General features: G+C 29.3%; 3 long non-coding RNA genes across 3 annotated transcripts; 1 reads left to right on the top strand and 2 right to left on the bottom strand.

The window, feature by feature from the left end:
* Positions 1 to 3,545: 3,545 nt before the first annotated feature.
* Positions 3,546 to 8,504, bottom strand: LOC111628211. Its single transcript, XR_002757136.1, has 5 exons — positions 8,371 to 8,504; positions 8,216 to 8,290; positions 3,921 to 3,989; positions 3,713 to 3,799; positions 3,546 to 3,631 (listed from the first exon to the last, which is right to left on the bottom strand). It is a non-coding gene; the product is annotated as an uncharacterized LOC111628211 (long non-coding RNA).
* Positions 8,505 to 11,395: 2,891 nt separating this feature from the next.
* LOC111628213 lies at positions 11,396 to 11,700 on the top strand. The gene is made up of 3 exons (XR_002757138.1): positions 11,396 to 11,407; positions 11,488 to 11,562; positions 11,656 to 11,700. It is a non-coding gene; the product is annotated as an uncharacterized LOC111628213 (long non-coding RNA).
* Positions 11,701 to 22,404: 10,704 nt separating this feature from the next.
* On the bottom strand, positions 22,405 to 26,217 carry LOC111628202. The gene is made up of 3 exons (XR_002757135.1): positions 26,074 to 26,217; positions 22,745 to 22,818; positions 22,405 to 22,649 (listed from the first exon to the last, which is right to left on the bottom strand). It is a non-coding gene; the product is annotated as an uncharacterized LOC111628202 (long non-coding RNA).
* Between the last annotated feature and the right edge of the window lie 604 nt (positions 26,218 to 26,821).

Genomic DNA, 26,821 nt, shown 5'->3' with positions numbered 1-26,821 from the left:
GAAAAATGGTTTAAATTAGCAATATCGAGGTATCCACTTTTTGCTCTAAGTATGAGCATAGTACAGAAGTATCAATAACATTTTTTTTTTTTTTTTAATTTTATGGAAGTGTTTAAAACTGTGAAGATAGGAGATAAATCTATTTGGAAACCTTGTCAAACTGGATTGCTGGTTACAACTCAATCAATTTTAGATTTGCAACATGAATTTTTAATTAACAAAAAATATCGTTTTTTACTAACGTCCAGATTCACCCAGGACTGCTTAGAAAATTTATTTATTTTAGTGCGTGTAAAACAAGTGACACCAACTGCACTCCAGTTTAAGAACAATTTAAAATTAATTTCGATATCTCAATATTTAAAAAATGTGTCAAAAGGTTATGGTTATGAGTTATGATGATGATTACAGAGAGTTTTTATCAGAATTTTTTAATGTAATCAAAGAACCCATAAAAGAATATGATGAAATTGTTATACCAGAAAATTTTGAAGCTGAAAATATGCCTCTAAACAATGCAGAAATGAATTCATTATATAATATATCTGGTTATTTAATAACAAATATCAAAAACCTGTAACAAATGTCTTACAACAATAGGATCCAAAGAATTCTCTCTATTCTCAATTCTAAGAATTCTCAAAGATCTCTATTAGAATATTCAAAATTAGTTGAAATTAAAAGTTTAAAAAAATTCCATGTTTTTTTTTGTAATAATAAAACTTTTGATACGTTTTTAGATATGGAAGATATTTTCCACCAATAATATAATGTGATGAAAAATCAAAACATTTTATTTGAAAAAATTTTATTTGGTAAAATTAAACAAATTATTAAAAATGACCATATTCCAGATTACCATAAATTAAAAGAAAAAATTATGACAAGATTTATATCTTTTATGTTGAAAATAAAAAGCAAAGAGAAAATTAAAAATTTAACAAATCCATATGCAAGTAACTCTATGAGTAAGCTACAAAATTAACCATATTCTATCCCCCATATTCATTAACACTAGTTTGATTATTGATGTAATAAAATATGGAACTGTTACAAATAAAAATGTATTGTTCATTTAATAAATTTTTATATTTTATCTGCATAGCCTTTTGACCTTGATACGCTTTATTACTATGAACTTATATAATTATTATGCATATATAGCTTGTAAAAATTTTATTAAATTACTTTTTATCATACAATAATGCAATATAAAAACAAATATGATAATTTTTATTTGTATTTTTTATAAAACCATGTCCTTTCCGTATTGTTGATTTGTTAAACACTGACTTTATAGTGTATTTTGAAGACACGTGGCAAATTTTCATCGTTTATCAACTGAATAAAGATAAACGATGAAAATTTGCCATGTGTCTTCAAAATACACTATAAAGTCAGTGTTTAATAAGTCAAAAATTTTTATTTGGTTGGTTATTATATGAAAGTACTTCAATATAATAGCCTTGGTGTTCAAAGTTTTATGTAGTGAAATTACAAAATAACACATAAAGAAAAGACACATTTTTACTCCAGCTAGTGTAAGAACAAACTAACTTTATTTTATTTAAACAAAAAAAATGGATAGTTTTTACAGTATAAAGACGGGACGTTAAATAAAAATACAAAAAGACTATTAATAATAAAACTCTCAAAAGTTTTCCCGGGAGAGAGGAGAAGAGTTATATCATGCCAACACCCAGCTTTATCTTTGCATGTTGCATAAGCACGCGTACGTTGTATATTCCAACATTAAATTGTGTGAAATTATTTTTGCCACAAAAATTTTTGTGGGAAAATAAATTTATGAAATTTACATAGATAACGATGTATATGTACAGTACCAAACCATTCATTTTTGAAAAACTTAAAATTTGGACTGTTTTTTTCGTAACTGTAAACTGCCCGAGTTTTCTCGGGATTGGGAAGGAATTTATGGTCATAGCAATGCCATGCATATCTGTTAGTTAATGTATAAACTTAAAGTCAGCAGCCACATATTAATTAATATATTGTGTTAGTTGAAAGTCATGTTTGCTGTGTGCTGTATACACGCAATTTCTGAAAAACAAGTAAAAACATCAAATATTTCTGTTTCTGACTTGCAGAATGTTTTACACGTGTTTATGTTTACTATAGCCTCGAAAATCTTAAGATTAGTGTCCGACTTTTTGTTTCTTGTGCATAATTTTTCTATAGAAGCTTGAAATCAGTCCAAAATAACAGAGTAAAATCTGGTAGAGGGTTAATTCATATTCTTTCGAAAAACACTATTATTTTGCTCGTTATTGTTTGGTATGATAAGAAAACACCAGTTCAGTTAGCTTTCATAAACAAAATTTATTTTTACACTCACAGCTTCCAGAACTTTTTACTTTCCAGGCTGTTATATATAACAGCCTGGAAAGTATGGTAATCGGTCAAAAATGATTCCCAAGAGTTTTACATTTTTGGACTTAGGACACCTAGAAACGTCGAGAAATGCAAAAAAAATTTAGGGTTTTTTCTATTTGTATGGATGTTAGTATATATATATTGTGTGTGTGTGAAGTTTTGTGCAACCCTCTTTGTTGCTTAATAACTCTTGTGCTTTTGCTTTTCGTCGAAAATTTCTGAAAGTTTGCAGGAAGGTTTGTGTATTAAGGTATTAAGGATTGATGCTATTAAATTTTGGTGGTTAAAGGCCCAGGATGGGACATAAAGGGGATCGTGTGTATTTTCAGTAGAGTCGGATGTAATGACGATTTTATTCGTTATTAGCATTTAAAATTTTTTATAAAACCCATCCCTATAGTCAAAATTAAGCTTTTTCGTATTAATTTTATAATAGTTAAAAATCTAAAAAGTTTGTAAAATAAAATATTATAGCAGATAATGCCACCAAATGTTGCCGGATAAATTAAGTAACTCGTTTTGAAATTTTTATAGGGTAGATTAACAGTGTAAAAATTTTGCAAAATTTATTGTAATTAAAAATGTTATTTTAATGTAAATTGTTTTAAATTCAATTTTAATAACCGAATTATAATGTTTTATAATATATTACTTATTTGACTTGCTTTTTGACGTTTATTATCCATGTATTTTCCAGTGTATAAATTTTGTCTGCACCTATTAACTGAAAGCCTCTTAAGCAAATTTATAAGGCATCATCCATTATCTGTACAGGTTGTAACACACACCGAATCATCTAAATAATATGAAATTCTTCTTAATAAAAATGTTCTTTTTGATACATAACTCTAATCGTGGAATTGAAAAGTGATTTTGTATTGTCATGGTTTAGTGAAAGCCACGAATTTGATTGATCAAAGTTGAAACACTCACCTGATCAATCAAATACTTCTTCAAAGATAAACTTATCAACACGTAATTTCAATTTCCAACCAAAACACACTTCTGTTTTAATAATTCCAGAGCTGAAAAAACAATCTTAAACGTAAATATTCTACCAAAACATTGAAGAATTTGCTTAATGTATTAAATTTCAGAAAAAATTCCGTTAAAATGAATAATTTTTTTTTTAGAATTTCATCTTATAAGCTGATTTTTATACATATAGAAGTTGTCTTTCTTTAATTTGTTTAATTTGCAAAAAGGTGAAAGTAATATAAGTCAAAAGACTTAAAAACTGAAAAGGAAAAAAAAAACAATTTAAAAATAAATAAAAATTTATCATTTAAATTTTAGAAATTAAAATGTGATTATTTACATTTAACGAAAATCTTCGTGTAATGACAATGCCTCCGAACCATCGTAAACCAATTTCTCTTTTATATTTTATTAGAAGAAATTTTACCTGCAATATATTGTAATTATTTGTCATATATAGGGCTATATATACGACAATGATATCTTTTATCTAATTTAATACAGTATATAATATTGTTAAATTAAATAATAAAGAGATGAATTCTTACCATTTGTCTATCGTTCTCAGAGAGATGAAATTTCGATATTTCAATCATCATTTGGTACATTCGATTTCCCTGTAAATTAAAACAAAATTTATTGTACTGAAAATTAAACTTTCAACAATTTTAATTTTTATTACAGTTTAATTGAAAGTTGCGAGTAATTTTAATTTATGCCATGCAAGTTTTAATCGATATTTGAATTTGTAGTTTTTAAAAATGGATGCCTCAACCTACATTGAAGAAAGCAAAGTAAAATTGAACACTGCAAAAGTAGAATAGTTTATTGTTTTAATTATTGATCACTGTAGAGTGATCGATTTCTCAACGTCATGCACAATACCTATACATCGAGGTTGCACAGCAGTAGTGTTTACTTTCCCGGATCTGTTATATATAAAACAGAGGGAAAGTATGACTATCGTTCAAAAAATGGCCCCAGATTTTTACATTTTTGGACTCAGGGGAACTTGAAACGTCGAGAAATGCAAAACATTTTTGCTTTTTTCCCTATATGTACGGATGTTAGTATGGTGTGTGTGTGTGTGAAACACCCTCTTTGTAGCTTAATAACTCCTGTGTTTTTTGTCGAAAAATTCTGACATTTTGCAGCGAGGTTTATATATTAGGAAGATTGATGTTATTAAATTTTGGTGATTAAAGGTCGAGAGAGTGGAGTGATAAAGGGGGGTCGTGTTTCTCGAGTAGGGTCAGACTTAATGACGATTTTACTCGTTATTAGCATTTAAAATTTTTTATAAAACTCATCCCTGCAGTCAAAATTAAGCTTTTTCCATTTTATGATAGTTAAAAATCTAAAAAGTTTGTAAAATAAAATATGATAACAGATAGCGCCACCAAATGTTGCCAGGAAAGTTCATCAACTCGTTGCTGGATCTTTTACGAACCCCCAAGTGAGCTAGACTTCTTCAAGATGCTTTTTCTGGGTTTAAACTTTTTAAACCATTTTTCACTTTTTTAAAAATAATATGTTCATAAAAAATATCAGAAGTATTATTACATATTTTTCCTGTTATGAATAACCTAATCTGAACGTATGGACCCAGACGAATTTTACTTTTTAAAATACACAAGTACTCTACTCATAAATACAAACAAATTTTCACAAAAAAGAAATTTAAAAATTTAAGAGTAATAAGCAACTAAGAAGATTGAGAACCACCGCTACACATTACAGTACATGGCCAACAGCAAGTTTTCATTCCGAGAAGGACTACTCCACAATGGGATTGGTAATCGTGGGTGGAAGATGAGGAACATCATCCCAAACGATACCGTAATAAATTATTATTCTGCATAAACGCCTGAATTTTAGTAAAACTCCATCAAAATAAAATGGCGAAGATAATATAATTGTTAATTGGGCTGCAATTTGAAAAAACTGTAGACATATAAATTCCCACTGTCGTTCGTCTGTCTGTCCTTCTTAATTGATATTGCGTTTTTTTACACATAATGTAATTAAAATGTACTTTTTTAATTCAAAATGTAATAACTACAGTAACGAGATGCTTAAGATTGATGACAGTATATTGTAAGAAAGAAAGTTTCGTATCTAATATACATTAATATACTGTATAATTTGTATTTGAACTAAATTAAAAAACAAATACAGTAAAGCGTCGTTTATCCGAATCAATTGGGGACTGGGGTTGTTCGGATAACCAATTATGTACGAAAAAATATATTCATTTATCCCATGTTGAAATTTCTCTCCGTTGCGTGTCGCTTCGCGTTGAATTTTCGTCGATGTTAAGCCTAACGAAGACTATTGTATCGTTAAAAATTATTTTTTATTTTGTACAAACAAAATAAATATATTGAAAAATATAAAAACAATAAAAAATTATACTTTCGAAGTTCATTTAGAATCAAAAACGTAAAATATTTGAGTAGCCGAAGACATAGCCAAAGATTACAGCGCCACAGCACTGGCGAAAATTTAAATTTGTGGACTGGAATTCCTTCGGATAACCGATGTTTTGGATAACCGACCTTCGGATAAACGACGCTCTACTGTATACATATATTTAACTGGATATTAATAAATTTTGAAAAATTGCATTATTATTAACTTATTTAATATGTATAGGAGAGAATAATTTTATAATTAATGCTTCTTTTTCCCTTATTAGTATGTGCATTTATAATAAATTGTTAACTGGACAACATTTCAAATACATTGAAGAAGTAATTCAATTTTTAATAAAATGATATACAACAATGTAAACGCTTTTTAAATTTGAAAGTAGCCAGAGAAGCCAAAGACTACTTGGTCCAGGATACCTAGATCTCTAAATTTGGAACTGCCAGATATATTAAAAACCGCAATGTTAGGACTACAATGAGTGTCAACGCTCAACTCCAATCAAGGTGTTCTCGCTTACGCCTTGATTTGTTAAGCGTTGACACTCATTCAGGTAATTCCACATGTTCAGACCTTGAGGAGTGGAACATGTGGAAGTAGGTGTTGGAGCTGATTGTCGTCTGGACTTTCCCGTTTGTATGTAGTTGTCTTTACTATTACTTTACGTATAAATTAATTCTAAAAATTCTAGAATAAATTATTAAGAAATAATTAAGAAGAAATTTTACCAAAGATGGAATGTAAGCTGCTAAAAAAATCAGTATAATAAATGCTACAGTTATCAGTATTAACACGCCAAACGAGGTCAATTGCTGCACCGTATCATCAATTAGAAAAATCATAGAAAACACAGTAAAAAATGCAGATGTTTCAAGTATTAATGTTAAAAATATTCCAAGATTACTAAATAATTCAATAGCAGTTTCTAAAATTTCATACACTGAATCTAATATTTTAATAATAGATTTAAGACGAAAATGATCGATTTGATCTGTTTTATGAAAATCAAATAATAAGTTTACATAAGAGAAATATAAACGAAATTTCCATAATGAATATGTGCATACTAATGTGAGGAACATCATAAGATAAAGTATATTTCCAAATAAGAAACACAATAAAAGAGCATCGACAAAGATCAATTTTGAGTCACAAGAGCAATGTGTCGAATCAAAACAACGGATAACATTGTTAGTTATTCGTGCGTAATAAGCAATCACGACCATAAAAAATACCATTGATGTCATCTCAAAGAATCTATCTTGGAGCATATAAAAGTTCGCTTCTAAGTGTGTTTTCGAGTGCAGAATTTCTTCTAAACGTAGAAACATTTCAGTTATTATCTTCCACTTATTCGATAAATCCGATGATACCAATACTGGAACAATACTTCCGTTTAGGAAGAACCAAAATATCTTTATCAAACATATATAATCCCACGTGATCGTTGAATATTTTACTCCGAAACATAATATATCGTATTCATAATGGTAAAGGTAGGACATACAATGGATGTAGAAGTGAATCCACAAAATAACATTTATAATTAAGCAATATAAATTATGTATGACTTCACGAATTTTATTAGGATTGTGTCTGTTGTACGAAATTGGTAGACCGAAAATTTTCATTACATTAAACGACGGATTCAATGCGCAGCGAATACAGTTGCATCTCTCTTTCAAGGAAAACATTTTAAAACTAAATTTAGAAAATTATTCAATAATTTTTTGCTAATTAATTGCAGGTTATCGATTAAATCTAACATTATCGGAATTTCTATATGAATAATTTCTCAATTCCATCTTATTAACTAAGATATAATCAATAAGTATCGTGCATTAATGATACACTTAAAGCATAAATTATTGCAGTATAGTTGTGTAGGAAACATGATAAACTCTACGAGAGAAGTAATCAGTTTATTTGAAGACTCTAAATATGAAGAATTTTATTTGTAGACTTTACTTAAGCTTTATTTTTCCTTGAAACTAAATTAATATTTACATTAATTGTTTAGAAGCGCAATCAATCAATGTTTTAAATTATTTTACACTAGACATTCACTTAGTTGACTAAGTATCAAGGATACGACAAAACTCCTATTGGTTCGAATTTATAAAACAAGTAAAAATATTCAAAATATATATAAATGGTTTGCTGTATATTAGTTAATATGACGATTTTAGTCTCTGTAATCCAAAATTATTCTTGGTAGACAAATCTCACAGCAATCGTATTGGCAAATTAAATTTATTTTGTAAAGACTACATCAAATGCATTTTGGGCTGGTCTAATATTTTCCAGTCCCTCTTCAGTGCTAAAACAATAACAAAGAACGTAAAATGTTTAACTAAAACACGACATAGATGTATATCTACACCAAAATTATAAATTTTGGAGAAAAACTTACAATAACCGCTGGTGGTAATTACAATGATATTTCCATGGGTAGGGGTGGTAAACTTTGTACACATTTGTAAGAATCCTAAAATTACAATTATCTTTTTTTGTACAAAACAATATAAGGCTAATACAAATAATATCTTAAACAATACTTATACTTACAAGTTTAAAAAACTTTTCCACACACGTGTATAATAAACATACTAAAACCAACCAATTATTAAAAAATTCTTTGACAAACAATTGTATAGATAATTCCAAAGCACTACAAATTTTTAACCTCATTAGCATCAGTATACCATCAACACTTCACAACAGTAATCAAGTGATGACGTCTTAATACATAACCATTTATTTTATTCTAGCGCCATCTATCAGATTATACCAGCTATAATTTATTTCCATCCCTTTCGACTGATTTATTAAATTATTATTATTTTGTTTTCTAATTTCTATATGTTCTTTGAATTTTCTTTTATATATATCTTTTTCAATATGTAAAATTTTTACATTGTTTCTATTAATATTACAATTATTACTATTGATGTGGTTAAACCACGGAGAATTATTATACTTAAGCCGAATGGCTGCTTCGTGTTCTTTAACTCTAGTTTCTAGTACACGCCCGGTTTCTCCTATATATACACACGGATTATGACAGTCACATTCAATTCTATAAACCACACCAGCTTTTTTTAAAGGGTCTAAATTATTTTTACTATTATTATTAATATGTTTACAAATGTTTTGTGAAATACTATTGGTCAAAGATGGGGCCAAACAAATATTATGATTCTTAATACTTTTCCTGCACTTTTCAAAGATATTTTTAATGTATAGAAACTTCTTATATATTTTATCAGTTTTCAACTTAGTATTATATCTATTCTTTAAATAATATGTTTTCCATTTTTTAAGTATAAAGTTTGGGTAATCGTTCAAAAGGAATTTGGTATCTAATTCTTTTAGTTTAATATTTATGTTATAATTATCAGATATTCTAGTACATATGTTTTTTAATTCGACAATATATGCATTCTTTTTAATGTAATCAGGAATACAAGAATGGTAATTAATAGTTTTGCTTACATTACAAGATTTTTTATAAGTTATAAAATCAAATTTTCTAGGATTATTCACTATGGTAATATCTAAATAATTAATTTTCTTATTAACTTCTTCTTCAATATCAAACTGTATAACCTTGTCTATGTTGTTTATTAAATTATATATAGTTTCTTTATTAATCAGATTTCTATTATATACTATCAAATAGTCATCCACATACCTCATTATTAACTTTATACCCCTAATATTACTAATTTTTTATCGATGTCAATCATTACTAATTCAGCTAATTTTGGCCCCATCTTTGACCCCATACTGATACGAGTTTTTTGTCTATAAAACATACCATCAACTTCAAAATAATTATTTTTGTAAGCAAATTCTATTAAATCTATCAAATTTTTTTGAATACCAAGGTCTTTTAAACTGTTTTCTATCATAAACTAGGTTATGCTAGGATACATATTTTTTATATCTAAGCTTATTAAGCAATCTGAATTCTTCTTATTTAATTTCAATAATTTATTAATAACAGTATCAGCATTTTTTATGCTATAGATAGAATTATCTATATTTTTTAATTGTTGTTTTATGTATTCCTCTAGATTATACAAGATGGAAAATTTAAAGTCTACAATAGGTCTAAACTTTTCTTCTATTTTATGTGTTTTTAATCTAATATTAAGTTTTGGGGTTCTATTATTTTTAGGATCCAGAATAAAATTTTTATCTGTATTACTTATATTATTATTAGTATAACTTTTTTTAATTAATTTTGTTATTTGTTTTTTTATATCCTCATAGGGATCATTATTTAATTTTGTATAAATATTGCTATTAATTTGTTCACCAGTCTTAGTCGTAAGGTCATCATTCTCTATTATTACTAATTGTCTAGTTTTATCAGCCTTTATTATTTTAAGGTTATTTCTATTAAAAAATCCTATAATGCACTTTATGCACTTTTTTTGTTTTTTAATTTTATGTTTATCTTTTAAATTAATATCTTTTTTTAATTCCTGAATAATACTACTTAATAAGTTACTTTTATTTTCGTTTTTAATTGGCAAATCTACTATGTGCTACGTATGGATTAAATGTAGAAAGAGTTTTTCAAGATGCATGCCATAAAATTGTTCAACAAAAAATTCAAGGATTAACACCAAATAGTTCCAGACCAGGCACTCCAATTAATCATCCAGTTCGCTGCAATTATTACATACCTGGTTCAGTTCCATTATCAAATAATCATATTATCGCTCAAAGTAATGGTTATACTAATCATCCAGCTGCTACACCAACAATTCCTAATTCTTCGCAAATGGTTGGATCAGTTTCTAATAGCCATGCTTATCATGGACAAAATTTTATGAAGGATGCTCATCAGTGGGAAAGAGAAATGAAATCTGATGTAAATGGTACAAATATGCTAAAAGAAAGTAAATCAGATAAAATAGAACGTTCATTTATAGTTGACTCTCAACAAATTTCTAATACTGTAAATAAAGAGAGTAAAGATATTCCAACTCCATGTTCTACTCCAACAACTTCCAGGAAATCCAGGAGGAGATCAAATCTTTTTACACCATTGAAGAAAGATGATGATAAAAAATTGAAAAATGGAGAAACCGGGAAGTACTAGAGTATATAGTATATAGGAGAAACCGGGCGTGTACTAGAAACTAGAGTTAAAGAACACGAAGCGGCCATTCGGCTTAAGTATAATAATTCTCCGTGGTTTAACCACATCAATAGTAATAATTGTAATATTAATAGAAACAATGTAAAAATTTTACATATTGAAAAAGATATATATAAAAGAAAATTCAAAGAACATATAGAAATTAGAAAACAAAATAATAATAATTTAATAAATCAGTCGAAAGGGATGGAAATAAATTATAGCTGGTATAATCTGATAGATGGCGCTAGAATAAAATAAATGGTTATGTATTAAGACGTCATCACTTGATTACTGTTGTGAAGTGTTGATTGTATACTGATGCTAATGATGTTAAAAATTTGTAGTGCTTTGGAATTATCTATACAATTGTTTGTCAAAGAATTTTTTAATAATTGGTTGGTTTTAGTATGTTTATTATACACGTGTGTGGAAAAGTTTTTTAAACTTGTAAGTATAAGTATTGTTTAAGATATTATTTGTATTAGCCTTATATTGTTTTGTACAAAAAAAGATAATTGTAATTTTAGGATTCTTACAAATGTGTACAAAGTTTACCACCCCTACCCATGGAAATATCATTGTAATTACCACCAGCGGTTATTGTAAGTTTTTCTCCAAAATTTATAATTTTGGTGTAGATATACATCTATGTCGTGTTTTAGTTAAACATTTTACGTTCTTTGTTATTATTTTAGCACTGAAGAGGGACTGGAAAATATTAGACCAGCCCGAAATGCATTATAAAAGACTTGATTGTATACTGATGCTAATGATGTTAAAAATTTGTAGTGCTTTGGAATTATCTATACAATTGTTTGTCAAAGAATTTTTTAATAATTGGTTGGTTTTAGTATGTTTATTATACACGTGTGTGGAAAAGTTTTTTAAACTTGTAAGTATAAGTATTGTTTAAGATATTATTTGTATTAGCCTTATATTGTTTTGTACAAAAAAAGATAATTGTAATTTTAGGATTACTACAAATGTGTGCAAAGTCTACCACCCCTACCCATGGAAATATCATTGTAATTACCACTAGCGGTTATTGTAAGTTTTTCTCCAAAATTTATAATTTTGGTGTAGATATACATCTATGTCGTGTTTTAGTTAAACATTTTACGTTCTTTATTATTGTTTTAGCACTGAAGAGGGACTGGAAAATATTAGACCAGCCCGAAATGCATTTGATGTAGTCTTTACAAAATAAATTTAATTTGCCAATAAGATTGCTGTGAGATTTGTCTACCACGAATAATTTTGGATTACAGAGACTAAAATCGTCATATTAATACATTATTTCAATTTAAAATTTTTCCCAAGGTACAGTTATATAGATGACCGGCAGGACTGTTGTTATCAGCAAAAGTATGATATATCAGGGGCAGGACAATACTAACTTGAAATGGAGGGAATATATTTTAAATTTAATTAATTAAAACTTCGATTAAAATTTCAGCTTGCATTGTGACGATGTTGCAATAATTTTTACTCATTTTTATTACAATGATATCAGATCTATAAATATATTTTATATAAATATTACAAAATTGACTATTTTCATTTCTTAATAAAATTGAGTTTTAAAATCTACTCACTTTCTAAAAGGAAAACTTTTAATTTAAAAAGATGTTTTATTCTTTATTTATAAAAAAATCTCGAGAATCCAGGCATTAAACTTTATCAAAATATTGGGATCTGCGCCATTCACATAAAAATTAAAATAAAATAAAAAATTAACGAAGTTCCAGATAGGAGCAGAACCCGTGATTTTCTGTACAATAAAGAACTTGGCGATTGGACCGAAATTCCTTCTACTTTAGTAATTGAGATTTGATGAAGCAAAATAAAGAAATAATCCAAACGAAAAAACTTTTATGATCTTTTATTATTATCCATTCAAGCTTAATTAAATAATCACAACTGCNGGCGATCTGCCAAAGAGAGATACCACCCGGGAGTATCTCTCTTTGGCAGGAGGAATTTTTATGAGAACCTGCTTCCAATTTAGTGTTAGACACGTGAAAAAACCCGGAAGACTCCACGCGACCAACTACCGGTGTTTAGTGATTTTATTCACTGGCCACTTCAACGTTTATAATAAATAAGACAAGAGAAGACGAGCAATTATTTATTATGAATGGTCACAATGCTGAGATGCAATTTTTAATTATATTTTTTAATTTATTTAATTACAATGTATTCTCTCCACCTCAAATTAATAGTGTCTTGTCCCTGTACATTATTCTTTTCCTGTTGGCAACAGAATCATGCCAGCCATCTATCTAATTCATTCCAGAGGAAAATTTTGAATTGAAATAACGTGACTTCCGGTTTGCATCAGAAGTTCGTATATAATTAATCGGGACTACTGCCCCTAATTGTTTCATGTCTACTCTCAGATTTCAGATATCTAACTTTGTTCTGAAAATTAAGGAAAGACAGACAACAGACGGTCAGACAGACAACAGTGGAAATTTATAGGCCTACAAATTTTTGTAATTGTAGCCAAATAAACTTTTATATACAGTGTACATTCAAAAACTTGGTCTCCTAAACTACAGTACCTTTAAAAAAACACATACTAGTGTAGCCTCGTGACACGTACCTTTTCTGTTCACTTTATAGGCTACAGAATTTGATCAATCCCTTACTGTTAATGTTTTCTTCTGAATCACTCGAACTGAGTTTATAAATTTTTAGACTTAGTTTAATAAACTATTTTTGTTGTCAAATCGTTTTAAAATCATAAACACAAGAACATCATTAAATAATATACATCATTTAATTTCGCATCTATTCTGTATTAATTCACAATAATACGTTTTAAATTACATTATAGAATAAATAAATGAATAAACTTACATCAATTTGATTATCTTTTCTTAATCGTGAGGCGGAAAGTTTGCAAATAATTTTGTACGAACGATCATACTAAAATGATTAGAAAAAGAGTAAAATATATGTTTAAATATACAATAAAATTATAAAACAAATGCATATTTTATGAAATTTATAATATACAGCTCGATTCAAAAGTAAGTGAAGCAAATAACAACACACAACTGTTCTAAATTCAGTTTAGACAGTTTTAAAATATTAAATAAAATTAATTCCATGAATGATAGGAAATATAACACCGGAAAATTGTACTCCTTTCAACTTATTTTTATATTTTGCTATAGGCTTATACAAAAATTATGAGTATAAACGAATACAGTACACCTTAATTTTATATCCACAATGAGAAACTTTTTACTCATTGTCATTGGCCTTCCCTCTTCTTCAATATAGCCTATATGCAAATTGACGCTGATGGTCGAAAGCATTTTTAATACTTTTATATGTCTTCATCAATTTCTTGGTTGTATCGCATTTAATCTTTCCGTTTTCTCGAATCTCCTTTCTTGCCGTATTGATTCAATTTTAAGGAATAAATATTTAGCAGGAGTTAATTAGAAAGAACAAAAATAATAATTTAACTGATATTTTCAAGTACAGTACCGTTGTTGGTCATTCATAACATTTGTACGGTTTCTTAAGCCTAATATCGGATTGATGAGACAATGCCCATGTATTTAAGGGCGATACTTCTGGGAGAATTTCTGTGAAAAATTGGTCCTTATTTAGGTGTTAGACACGTGAAAAAACCCGGAAGACTCCACGCGACCAACTACCGGTGTTTAGTGATTTTATTCACTGGCCACTAGTAGGTTATTTTAATTNTGATATTTTCAAGTACAGTACCGTTGTTGGTCATTCATAACATTTGTACGGTTTCTTAAGCCTAATATCGGATTGATGAGACAATGCCCATGTATTTAAGGGCGATACTTCTGGGAGAATTTCTGTGAAAAATTGGTCCTTATTTAGGTGTTAGACACGTAAAAAAAATCCGGGCAACTTTACGTGTCAGTTAGTCGGTGAGGCGCCAATTCACGACTAATCAGTGTTCAGTGGTTCTATCCAATAGGCATGGGTGTTAACAGTATACCCTTGCCAATTGTATAGTACACCTAACAATACACCCTTGCCAATTGGATAGTACACCTAACAGTATACCCTTGCCAATTGGATAGTACACCTAACAACTACTGTAAAATTTATTAATAAGAGCAATTTTTAAATTCTAAGAAAAATCCCCAACGATACTAAACTTTAGGTTAGGGTTGGTTAAATTGCCAGGTTTCGCCCTTCTAATTTGAACCGACACGTATGACTGTTAAGTTGCGTTATTAATAAACAATAATAATACGAAGAATTTACAATTAATTGTCTATTCAAAATTATTATAATGGCCTCTTAAAAGTCCCCAATTAAGTGAGAGAGTTTCAATTTTGATGATCGGGAGGATGAAGTTTCCGCCACAAAACTAAGCATACTTCTCTTAAATAATCTTCAGTGTATACTATATACAATGGTACACTGCAAATGCCATTCGACATGGCCCTTTCATTCTGCCATTCTGGGCCTAGATCGAACGATGGAGTTGAAAGGTCCACAGGAAAAAGCAAGGAAAAAAAACATTTGCAAAATAAATATATCTGTGCATAATCACGTCAAAGTAAATAAAACACCATCTCGAGGGACTCGTGATTATCCTTTCAATATCAGAAAAATAGAGCCTTCTGATGGCAGAGGTAATGTTAAATGGACACATGCTGCTTCGAGTGTTTTGAAGGAAAAACTATCATTACTTAGATTCTTGAGCCTTGAATTAGCCTTATACAATTAATTTAATATCGGATCCAGAAGTCTTTAGAGGAGGTGCTGAAAGGAAATAATATCCCTTACAAAAGTTTTATTACCAGAAGTACTCAGCTTTACTCGGAGAAAATCCTCAGATGGGGATGCAGCTGCGCCCTGCGCACCCTTCTAAATTCGTCGCTTATTTTAATCACTTTGAGTTTCTTTTATACTGATCATAATAAGCAATGTTAACATAAAGCGAGATAAATAAATAAGGATGCAATGAGGGAAATTCTTGATCTGTTAACTATATCAATAGGACAAGTTAAAGCATGCAAGTTATAAAATGCTAAACTTGAATATTTCTTCCCTTATTGTTTCCCCTTAATGCATTGGAATATTTTTTAAAAATTTTTGTCTTGGAATATTTTAAAATTATGGAATAAATTAAAATACAATTTGCCGGTTTGCTTATTTGGTTATATGGAATACGTCAACGTAACAAGTGGGCGATCTGCCAAAGAGAGATACCACCCGGGAGTATCTCTCTTTGGCAGGAGGAATTTTTATGAGAACCTGCTTCCAATTTAGTGTTAGACACGTGAAAAAACCCGGAAGACTCCACGCGACCAACTACCGGTGTTTAGTGATTTTATTCACTGGCCACTAGTAGGTTATTTTAATTCATACTATATTAATTTTTGGAGAATGATGTTTAATGAATCTTAGATTAATTAAATACTGTATATAAATTTTTAAAAAAGTAAAGAAATAAATATTACTAACAATAAGCAGTAACTAAATGCATTTACAGTGGTACCTCAGGATACGAAATTAATCCGTTCCGAAACTGGGATCGTATCATGAAAATGTCGTAAGGTGGATCATTTTTCCCATACGATTACATGTAAAACCAAATAATTTGTTCCAACACGAAAAACACGCTCAAATTAAAGCTAAGCAGTACATTAAAAAAAATAACTATAGTAAGGAAAACACTGAAAAATGCGTTTTGTAGTTGTAAATATATAAATAGCCATAATAAAATAATAATTGATAAAAAAAATAGGTTTATATGCACTTTACCTTTCAGGGTAGACTACGGTGGAGGTGTAAACTGGTGGCGGAAGAGAGGGAGAAGGGAAATGATACTAAAACTTAACTTACATAACATAATGTAACAATAACTTAAAAATAACTTAGAAAAGATAAAAATAATTAGTGTTGTTTTATATATATATTTTTAAAATTTTTATTCACTGCTTTTTGCTTTCTTTCCTTCACTTCCACCAGCACTTTCATTGGATAGAGGTCGCTTGGTAAAATATCTATCCAAAGAGGTTTGGCTTTGCCTACTTTTTAAAATGTTTCTAAAATGACTTAGGCAAATGTCATTACTCTGAGCAGCAATACAGCTAGTGTGAACCTTTTTGGAATGTTTCTTTTCAATAAAATCAGTCACTTTCTGGTAATACCTCAAGATTTCCTTTATCGAGCGAAATCCTTCCACGACGAAGCAAACACGCGGACTGAGACCAATGAACAGAAGTGAATAAAAAATGGCGCTGCGAATTATGGTGAGTTTTTGTTCGTATCGTGGAGCAAAAGTACGTTCGAATTTCATGTCGTATCCTGAAAATTTCGTATGCTGGGGCGTTCGTATCCTGAGATACCACTGTATTAAGTTACTCTATAAGTTGGTCTATATTTTTAAACAATAAATACAGTAATTTTTCTTACCATTTTTGATGGCGATGAGAAAATATAAATACTTATTAACACAATCGTAAAATATAAAACGAAACACAAATAAAATAAACTTTCTTTTTGCCAATCAGAAGTTATTATATCGTAAAGTAAACAGAGGCAAACACCACCAAAACTTATAAATAAAAGTATTAGTTCGTCACTAATCAGATTAAAAAAGTCTAGAAGACTGTAAAATAAAGTCATATCTCTTTTCGTTGCATGCAAAGATAGCGAAGAACGATGCAATGTCTGTTGCAAATTATTATTTATTATATTTATTGAACTGCTTCCAATATAGAAAACAATGTTCCATACGCATGTAACCACTAATAAGCAAAGTGCTCCAGAAATAACACTGAAAGTATATAATGTAGTTAAGAAAATAGCTTCGAGCCAAAAATGTAACGGGGATATCAAGGTTGTATACTTTTGCATTGATAGTATTTTAAAATAACTGAGTAGAAATAATGCAATGAACGATGCTCCTGTCAACACAATGCACAGAAATGCGAATGATATGTTAGCAATAAGTGCTACTTTCTTCTCGAAATCAAGCCCTTTCTTTGGTCTGGAATTCATAGACAAATAACGTTTATTCAAATTTTCTATTATTTCGTCGACATTTGAGGCATTAACTAATATAAAAGTACACCCAAAGAAAAAATTCCATGATATAATCGCGAGTATAAAGACTTTACCAGAAGGATCAATTTGCAGCGACATGTCATACCTCCGTCTGAAGGTATCTGTTGGTGGCAATTGGTACAAATACAGATTAGAAATGACTGTCATCCATTGTAACATTATCGTAAATGCTGCGTAAAGTCTCCAAAATATTATTTCTGTCTTGTTAAGTCTTTGGTGTTTGGTTTTGCAAAGAGCTATACCCGACACGTTGAATAATCTTAGAATTGGAGACAATATACATACCATACAGTTGCAATTGTTTTCGGATAAATCGATATTAACAGTTTGCAATTGTTTTCGGATAATCTTAATTAAATATTCCCAGAAATTTTTCATTATCATTTGTAAATATATATTCTGTATTAGTATATTAGATAAATAATTTCATTATTGCTAAATCTAAAATTATTTTTCCCAATATTCAAAATTGGATGCTATGTCTCTGCCTTAAGGAATCAATGCCAATTGCTCCAAATACAATAAGAAATTAGTGTTATTCAGTGTAATATTAGTATAAAGCCTCCAAAATAGCTCTCTCTTATCAAGTTTTTGATGTTTCGGTGTTTGCAGAGCTTAAGGAAATTCTCTTCGTTCTAAAATCATACAATATCCTACATCAAAGATACTAAAGAATCTGAATAATTTCCTACACAGAATTTTTCTTTAATTTTTCTTCTCCATCTTCTAAATTATCATTTAAACCATTTCAATAAAACACCTATTTCTCGTACCCTACTACCAAGGATAATATATAGAAGCCTCTATAATAATCATTAAAATGCATATTAAAGTTGCATTTTAATATGCGGATCGATTAACGGATTATCGCATCCGTTAATCGATCGATAATTAAGAAAGTCGATTAACTTAAAAGATTTTTCCGATAATTTTAGATATTTATATCTCCTTAACTACCACGTTTGCATTCTTCTTTGCGTAAACTTTAATAGAATTTGAGTCTATCCTAATTGATTCAATTATAAGCTCTACTTCGTGATTTATTAACTTAATTATCCATTATATAATAACATCACAAATTAAAAACTATCTCAGTGAATTCTTAATTTTAAATTAATTGACATCATAATTGATCACAAATACTATATCAATGTATGTATATTATATATAATATAATTTTGTTAAATTAATTACGATTATTATAATGTGGATTTTGCTCCTTAGTCGCTGGAATGGATAAAACTGTAGAACAGCGGTTGTGGGTTCGCATCTTACCAATACACTGGTCACGTAGAGTTTTCCAGGTTTTCTGACGTGTCTAAGACTTAAACAAGGACCAGTTTCCCATAGAAAGTCCTCCCGGGAGGATCCCTCCTCTTGGCATATTGCCCATGTCTTACGTTGGCTCATTCCATTAATCTAATTTATCCTAATTATCATTACAATGCATAATAAATTTTTCTAAAAAGTTTTGTGATAATGGACTTATTAATATATTAAAATATTCAATACAAATTATATTAAATTTATTAAATTTTACAAGGATTGTTCATAGTTATAAATGTAAAAAGTACAGTTGTATTTATTACATTATCTTATTATTAACTTTATGTCTATAATCATTTTGTATTATATAATCTAGATATATAAGTTCTCGTTTAATGTTCAAAAATTATATATAGAATCAAAAATATAAACGGTGGCCCAAAAGTTAGTTAACCTGCACAAAACTTTTGAATCGCTCGAGAAAATCCCTTATTTTGAACTACTTGTAAAGTTTGTAAATAGTAAATTAATTTTATAAGATAGAAATTTAGCTTTTACGAAGGTTAACTGACTTTTAGTCGCCACGTTGAAGTCCGATTTCGACACGTGACAAGTGCCATAACTGGTCACGTGTCTGAATCATTTCCCGGGTGTTATATATACCCGGGAAAGTATATATACACAGAGAAAGTGTGGCGATCGGTCAAAAAATTGCCCGTCAAGATTTTTACATTGTTGGACTCAGGGGGTCTTGAAATGTCGAGAAATGCAAAAATGTTGGGAGGGTTTGCTATATGTATGGATGATCGTTGGTGGGTGTGGGTGTGGGGCACGACTATGTTTACCCAATTTGAAGATTAACAACTGTGCTTTTTGTTAAAAATTTCTAAAATTTTGCAGGGAGGATTGTGTATTAGTGACCATTGATACTATTAAATTTTACTGGTTAAAGGTTAAGGGGGTGGAGAGATAGAGAAAGTTACATGTCTTATCTCGAGTGGGTTGAACTTAATGAAGATATTAGAATTTACAACATTTTTATAAAACTCGTTCTTACCCTCAAAATTAAGCTTTTCGCTATTTTTTAATTAATGATAAAAAGCTTTCTAAATAAAATCTCGTAATAGATGGCGCCACACACAATTTTTACATTTTTACCAGGAAAGTTACATAACTCATTGCTGGATATTTTAGTAGTTATTGACTTACCGATTCCGTAAATGAAGGAAAATTATACGTAAAAAAACTTTTTATTTTCTGTCAATTTATAAAAGTTTGATATAGTGTAACAGACATTGAAACATTCCTTAGATAAATCTTATAATTTGAAACACATTTTATCACCTAACTTTGACATGCCATCGTCATACGATAGCTGGAATGAAACGAAATTGTGAGATAACATTGAATCTTGACGTCGTGTCGTAAACAAATATAAATTAATGTATAACACAGAACAGCATTAGAAGCTTTTATATTAAAAATACTTCGAAAAATGTTTTAATGTTCTCCACAAGAATTAAAATCATGTGTGGCACCATCTGTTATGAGATTTTATTTTTTTTTTAATTTTTATATTGTTAATTATTATAAAATGGCAAAAAGCTTTATAAAGAAAAAAAATTGCAAATTCTAATAACAAGTAAAATCTTCATTAAGTCCAACCCCACTCGAGATATGATACACAATCCTCTCTATCTCCCCACTTCCTCGACCTTTAACTACCAAAATTTAATAGTATCAATATCACTAAATACACAAACCTCTCTGCAAAATTTTAGAAATTTTTAACAAAGGGTACGAGAGTTATTAGGCTTTAAATTGGGTGAACAAAATTATGCCTTCACATATATACACAACTAATATCTATACGTACGGAAACCCCCCCTCAATATATGTAAGTGATCAGACATTATCGTCGCCAATACAACACCATACCATTACTGTGCCACCACCTTGTTGTAAGCTGAAAATTTGCCCAGTACTTGTGCTTTGTTAAATCAGTATTAACAAAGAAGCACAAGTACTGGCAGATGAGTTGTTTAAAATAGTTGTAATGATGAAGAAATTAATATGGGTGGTCCTGATGGGTGATGATTCTTTGCCATTGTTGCATATCTGTTTTAAGGACTAGTTTACAGATGTCTGTGGATGTGTTCCTAAAAACATATTCTTAAATTCTTTTTGTATTTTGCAAATAGATATATCTTTTCTACACTGCCAAGTGTCTGATATGTTGGTCAACTTTCTCATAATTGGTCTTTGGTCTGTCAGAAAGCTGTGATTTTATTTTATAAATTCCATTTTTCTGAGAGGCTTTACAATGATCAAATTTTGATGCAATTTCAGCCACAGTAAGACCATCACTCTTTAGTTTCCACATTGAAAACTTTTCATTTACCGAGGATGGTAATAAGTGATTACAATATCATAGCAAACAGAATTTCCTCTTTAATTGCTACTCGTTCTCCTGATGGATCCTTTAGTGATAAGCATAAGTTTTGCTGAAGAACAGAGAACACATCAGTAATTGACTATGCCAACTTTATTACACAAGCAGAAGGCCCGAAATCTATTTCCTTCTGTATTTCATTAATTTCTCACATTACACACGAAAGATTTCAGATAAATCAAGAAATAATAGGCTATAAAATAATTAAACAAATTAGGAAACATGTAAATCTCAGATAAGTCAACAGTCAATAATGACTTTATTCATAAATTTCCCTGATTGGATTACAGTTCTGGTTCGATAGAATTGAATTACCCGAATTATATTTTCTATATTTGCTTACAAACTATTAAATATTTACAGTAGAATAATAAAGATATATGTAAGTTACAGATATTATATATCAATACTAACTTTGGAGATATAAACTGTAATCTTGGTTATTTACAATAAAGATCAGTCAGCACGTAGCAAATTAATATGATTGAGAAAAAGTATCACTAATGCACAAATCCAACTGTTACTCAGGCACAAAAATACAAAATTAATTAAAATTAAGTCGATTTAATTGTAATGAGTTCAGTTTACTAGAAAGTGATAGTTAAGTTCGCATAAAAATCTATATTCTTTATATCATTTTGTGCATGTTTTAGGAAGAACGAATCTAAATAATTCTGCAAATATTCAGATTTTTATTTTCGGGGCCAATTAGAAAAGCTGGTATGCACAAAGAAAATTAGTAGTGGTGAATGTTTTCAGTATTTTAGTTATGATGCCAAACTTATGGCAACCCAGAATGTGCATAAGTGTGGTGTAGAAGCAAGAGGGTCAAGGATCCTGTTTCAAAGGAATCTTCAAAATAATAGTTCTTGCTTATGCTGTAAAGAAAAACTGAAGGGAACATCTTGTCAGTATAATCACTATTTATTCTTATAAAGTATCTTTGCTTCATAAAGAATAAAGAAGAAAAAAAGTAAGTAAATTACAGGAAGGATACTTCCCCGTTCCGAATGTCCCTCTTCAAGGGCTCTTTTGCTTCTGTGGTATACTTCTTTGGTAACTAAACAATATTCGTCAAATTACTTGAAAATCGAGTTTTTTCAAATTTATTGCCATGAAATTAATATAAAATTGGACATTTTTATGTCACATTTTTCGAAAGTTAGGGATTATTATCATGGTAATCCATAACCTCCAGAATGCTATCTGTGCCATAAATGACACAGATAGTAGTTGAGAATGAGAAAACTGACATTTATGATTATTTAACAAATATTTTTATTTTTAAAAAGTACCGCGAAACACTCATTTGAATGAAACAAAACAAATGAATTTATGGTTAAATAATGGATAGTGCTTTTGAATTCTATCAAGAGATGGCACCACGAAACATTATTAAGTATCCAAAACTTAATAAAATATTTTATTTAATAAATTTAAAACAAAATCAGATTTAACAACAAAACATTACTATAATAATTGAATGAGCATTAATAATTTTAATGTAATTTTTTAATTTTAAAAAATAGAAAAAACCATTGGACGAAAAAATTACGTTTAATGTAATTGTTAAGTGTAAGATTATTTTTTGCTTTAGATTTTACACGAGGTTATTTTTCATTTTTAAAAATGATTTTAAAAAAATAAAACTTTTTAATAAAAACATATTTTAATTATAAACTAATGAAGATAATTTTTAGAATATTTTCTCTTCAATATCCCAGACACGCAAGTGACTCGGCATCGTCTGTTATCTGAACAAAAGATATTTCTATATTTATTTAACAAATAAGAATGAATGACCTCCACATCAAACACGAAATTTGTTTAAATGAAAATACGTAAATATCGCGTGAATTTCGGGAGAATGTATAACAATGATAACTTTTCTATTACATTGTAAATAATACATGATAACATGTCTCGATAGACAGGAAGTAGCAAAGTCATTTAGTGGCTTTGGACAGTGAAGATCTTAGACTAGGTCCTTTAGGATTCCTTCTACCTTCTTAAGTGACGGTTTTAATTTATTATACAGTAGAGTTGGGGCTACCCAAAAGTTACGTGTACAGTTTTTCAGCCAGTTTTGACGATTTCCCTTTTCTGTGTACAATCATGTACGGTTCTTTTAACAAACTCTCTTCCTTATAACTACGTGTACAATAGTTCGTGGACCCCCTAACATTGAAGAAATGACTTTAAAAAGTTCTGGAAACATTTAATGACAGTATATTCATGTAACCAGTAAGTAGTCTTTTAAGAACAAATTTATACGTCACTAATATCACTAAAAACATGTCTGTATGAATACGATAAATAATTTGTGTTTGAATTGAAATAAATTACTGACACGGTTTCAAAAATATCAGAATCACTAAAAACGTTCACGTAGAACATGCCTTGATTCCTCCCTCCTCATCGTGTACAATGATGTACTTTGCACGAATTTCCTCCCTTCCCACGTGTAAAACGATGTACTTTTCGCAATTTCCTCCCGTAAAACTGTACACGTAACTAATGGACGGATAAGTCAATGTCCCTCTTCGATAAGTCAAACTTCTTTAAGTCGAAGTAATTTTGTGATTACGATTCACTAATTCGAATATTAAGATCCGGAGACTTTACTTCATGTCTAATAATTTTGTGTGCAATTCATTTGCTCTTTAAACGGGGTGGATGGTGTTTTCAATAAAAAATCTGTAATGAAAGAGAAGAAGTGCGAGAGGAAGATTGAGCAAAATGATTGAAGAGGTTATTAGAAATTGTAGCCCTGATGACTTTCCGATTCAGACAAAGCAGGTTTATTTTTTAAACGTCTGCCTAACAAAACAATAAAGGGGATTCGTATCACTAAAAACACAGCAAAAATTGTGTAACTTTTCTTTTGGGAGGGAACGTGACAGGTGATGAAAAACTACCATCGTTATTAATTGGATAATCATTAAATCCTCAAAGTTTCCGTGATGCCTAGGCATTACCTGTGCAATATGCAGTAAGAAAGCATAGATACGTTATTGAAGATGGAATAAAACTGCTAGATACAATGCAAAATATTAGAAAAGATTGGAATTAAGATCCACAAAGTAACATCGCAAATTGCTTTATAAAATTAGGTTTCAGACAATATTTTGTTGACGCTTCGAATAAATCGGAGTTTTTATCAGAATCCATCGACTATATTGAAGATTACAGTGATTTTATTACAGCAACGAGTGATGAAATTGGGACATTCAATGATCTTGTCAACGTTGACAATGACTTAGCTGTCTACGGACAGTTATCTGAAGACATCATTGTTGAAGTAAAAAAATCAAGCAAAAGAAACAGGGATGATGAGGAAGAATAAATCTTGTCAAGGACAAATACCCCTCTCCTCCTACACGTAGGACAGCCAGGAAAGCTCTCGAGATCTAAATGAGCTCTCTAGAAACTAATTTCAATCCTAGCTCAATATACAACCGGACCTCATTTTTTATGGGCTCGGTCTGTACTCGAAAACTTTGACACAGAAGTGGTACCATAAAGTCATTGCGCGGATTACATTCAAAGAGCCTTAGAACACTAGTGAAATGAATGAGATCTTCGACAATGGTAAAATGGGCCAATGATGTACGAGATGAGGCCCTCGATAATGGTGAAATGGGCCAATGATGTATGAGATGATGTTCTGTGAATTGGGTCAACCAGAGTGCAGTAAATTGGGATGTAAGCCCAATTTACTGCACTTTGGTCCTGTCTAATAATTATATTTTAATAAATTTCTCATTCTTGACTTTTTAAGATAATTTTTTTAAATGAATCAATTTAATTGGATATTAAATTTTTAATATAATTTTTAAAGTATTTATGAAATCGAAAACTTTGTAGAAAACTTTTGTTTTTCGGTCACTGACTTTAATTTTCGATTTTTATTAATCTTAAAAAGCAATTAAAAGTTCTTAATTAAAATTAAGTTTTATTAGAATAAATATATTTTTGAAATAGAAAATGTTTTAAAACTATTTCTATCAAAACTTTACATGACTATATTTTTATATTATATACATATGCATTATAAATTAATTAATAAATAATACTAAAATAAATATAAAAAGTTAATTAATTAATTATTTTAGAATCTATTCGCATGATATATAATGTATCCTATTAATGACAACAGCCAGATTACGTAGAGCAACAAATTTAGGGTCTCCATCTCTCTAAACCATGCAAAATATATGAATAAAATTCTATAAAATAAATTTTTCATCACCTATAAAATTTATATAAGTTAAAAATTCTTTTAATATCAAACTTTTATACATAATATAATTACATTTTTTGGGTCCTGTGTGTCAGAGGAGACTCTAGTATCCTATTTACCAGAGATGTTGCCTAGTAAACAGTGCTATAGCAAACAGAATATAAATATTACGTCTTAAAATTATATTTATAATTTATTAAATTTAAATATAAACAATTTGATAAATTGTATGTGAATTGAAGTAGCTTCAGTTATCCGCTTTCATCATCCTTCAAAGGAGATACATATATTTTTTTTAATATCCGTTTTGAACAATAAATAAGTAAATTATCTCAAAATTAATCAGCACATAGCAAATAATAACAGTAATTTTATTGTTAAATTGTATTATTCGCTCAGAAGCAATCTGATTATTATCTAAAAAAGCATTTTTTCCCTTTAAAAAACGTGGCATAGTTTTAAATTTTGACACATTTCTCACAATAGTAATGATGTCGATCTCCCTCATGTTTTTGAGATATTCCATTACTCGTTTAAAAATTTCAATTTTTATGCTTCCTAACTGAATTCTCTGTTGTGGCAATAGCTTAAAAGTCCTTCAATTTCGTGAATCTTCAATAATCTTGGGTTCAGCACCCGTGCTTTCTTCCGTTTTTATAATTTCTCTGTTCTTTGCAAGATGGCTCAGTTGTTGTAATTTGGCTCCACGCCATTCTACTATATTACTTAACCCCATTCTTTGCAGTTTTACTTTTCTGTTTGTGCCATTTATAATGTCAAACATCATTTCTGACCATTGATGATCTACTGTTGCAACACT

The sequence above is a fragment of the Centruroides sculpturatus genome, unplaced genomic scaffold (genome assembly GCF_000671375.1).
Source record: "Centruroides sculpturatus isolate CEXI.00-Female unplaced genomic scaffold, Cexi_2.0 scaffold505, whole genome shotgun sequence".
NCBI classification, from domain to species: domain Eukaryota; kingdom Metazoa; phylum Arthropoda; class Arachnida; order Scorpiones; family Buthidae; genus Centruroides; species Centruroides sculpturatus.
Note: the sequence above shows the minus strand (reverse complement) of the source record. Positions and strands in the feature narration are given on the sequence as shown.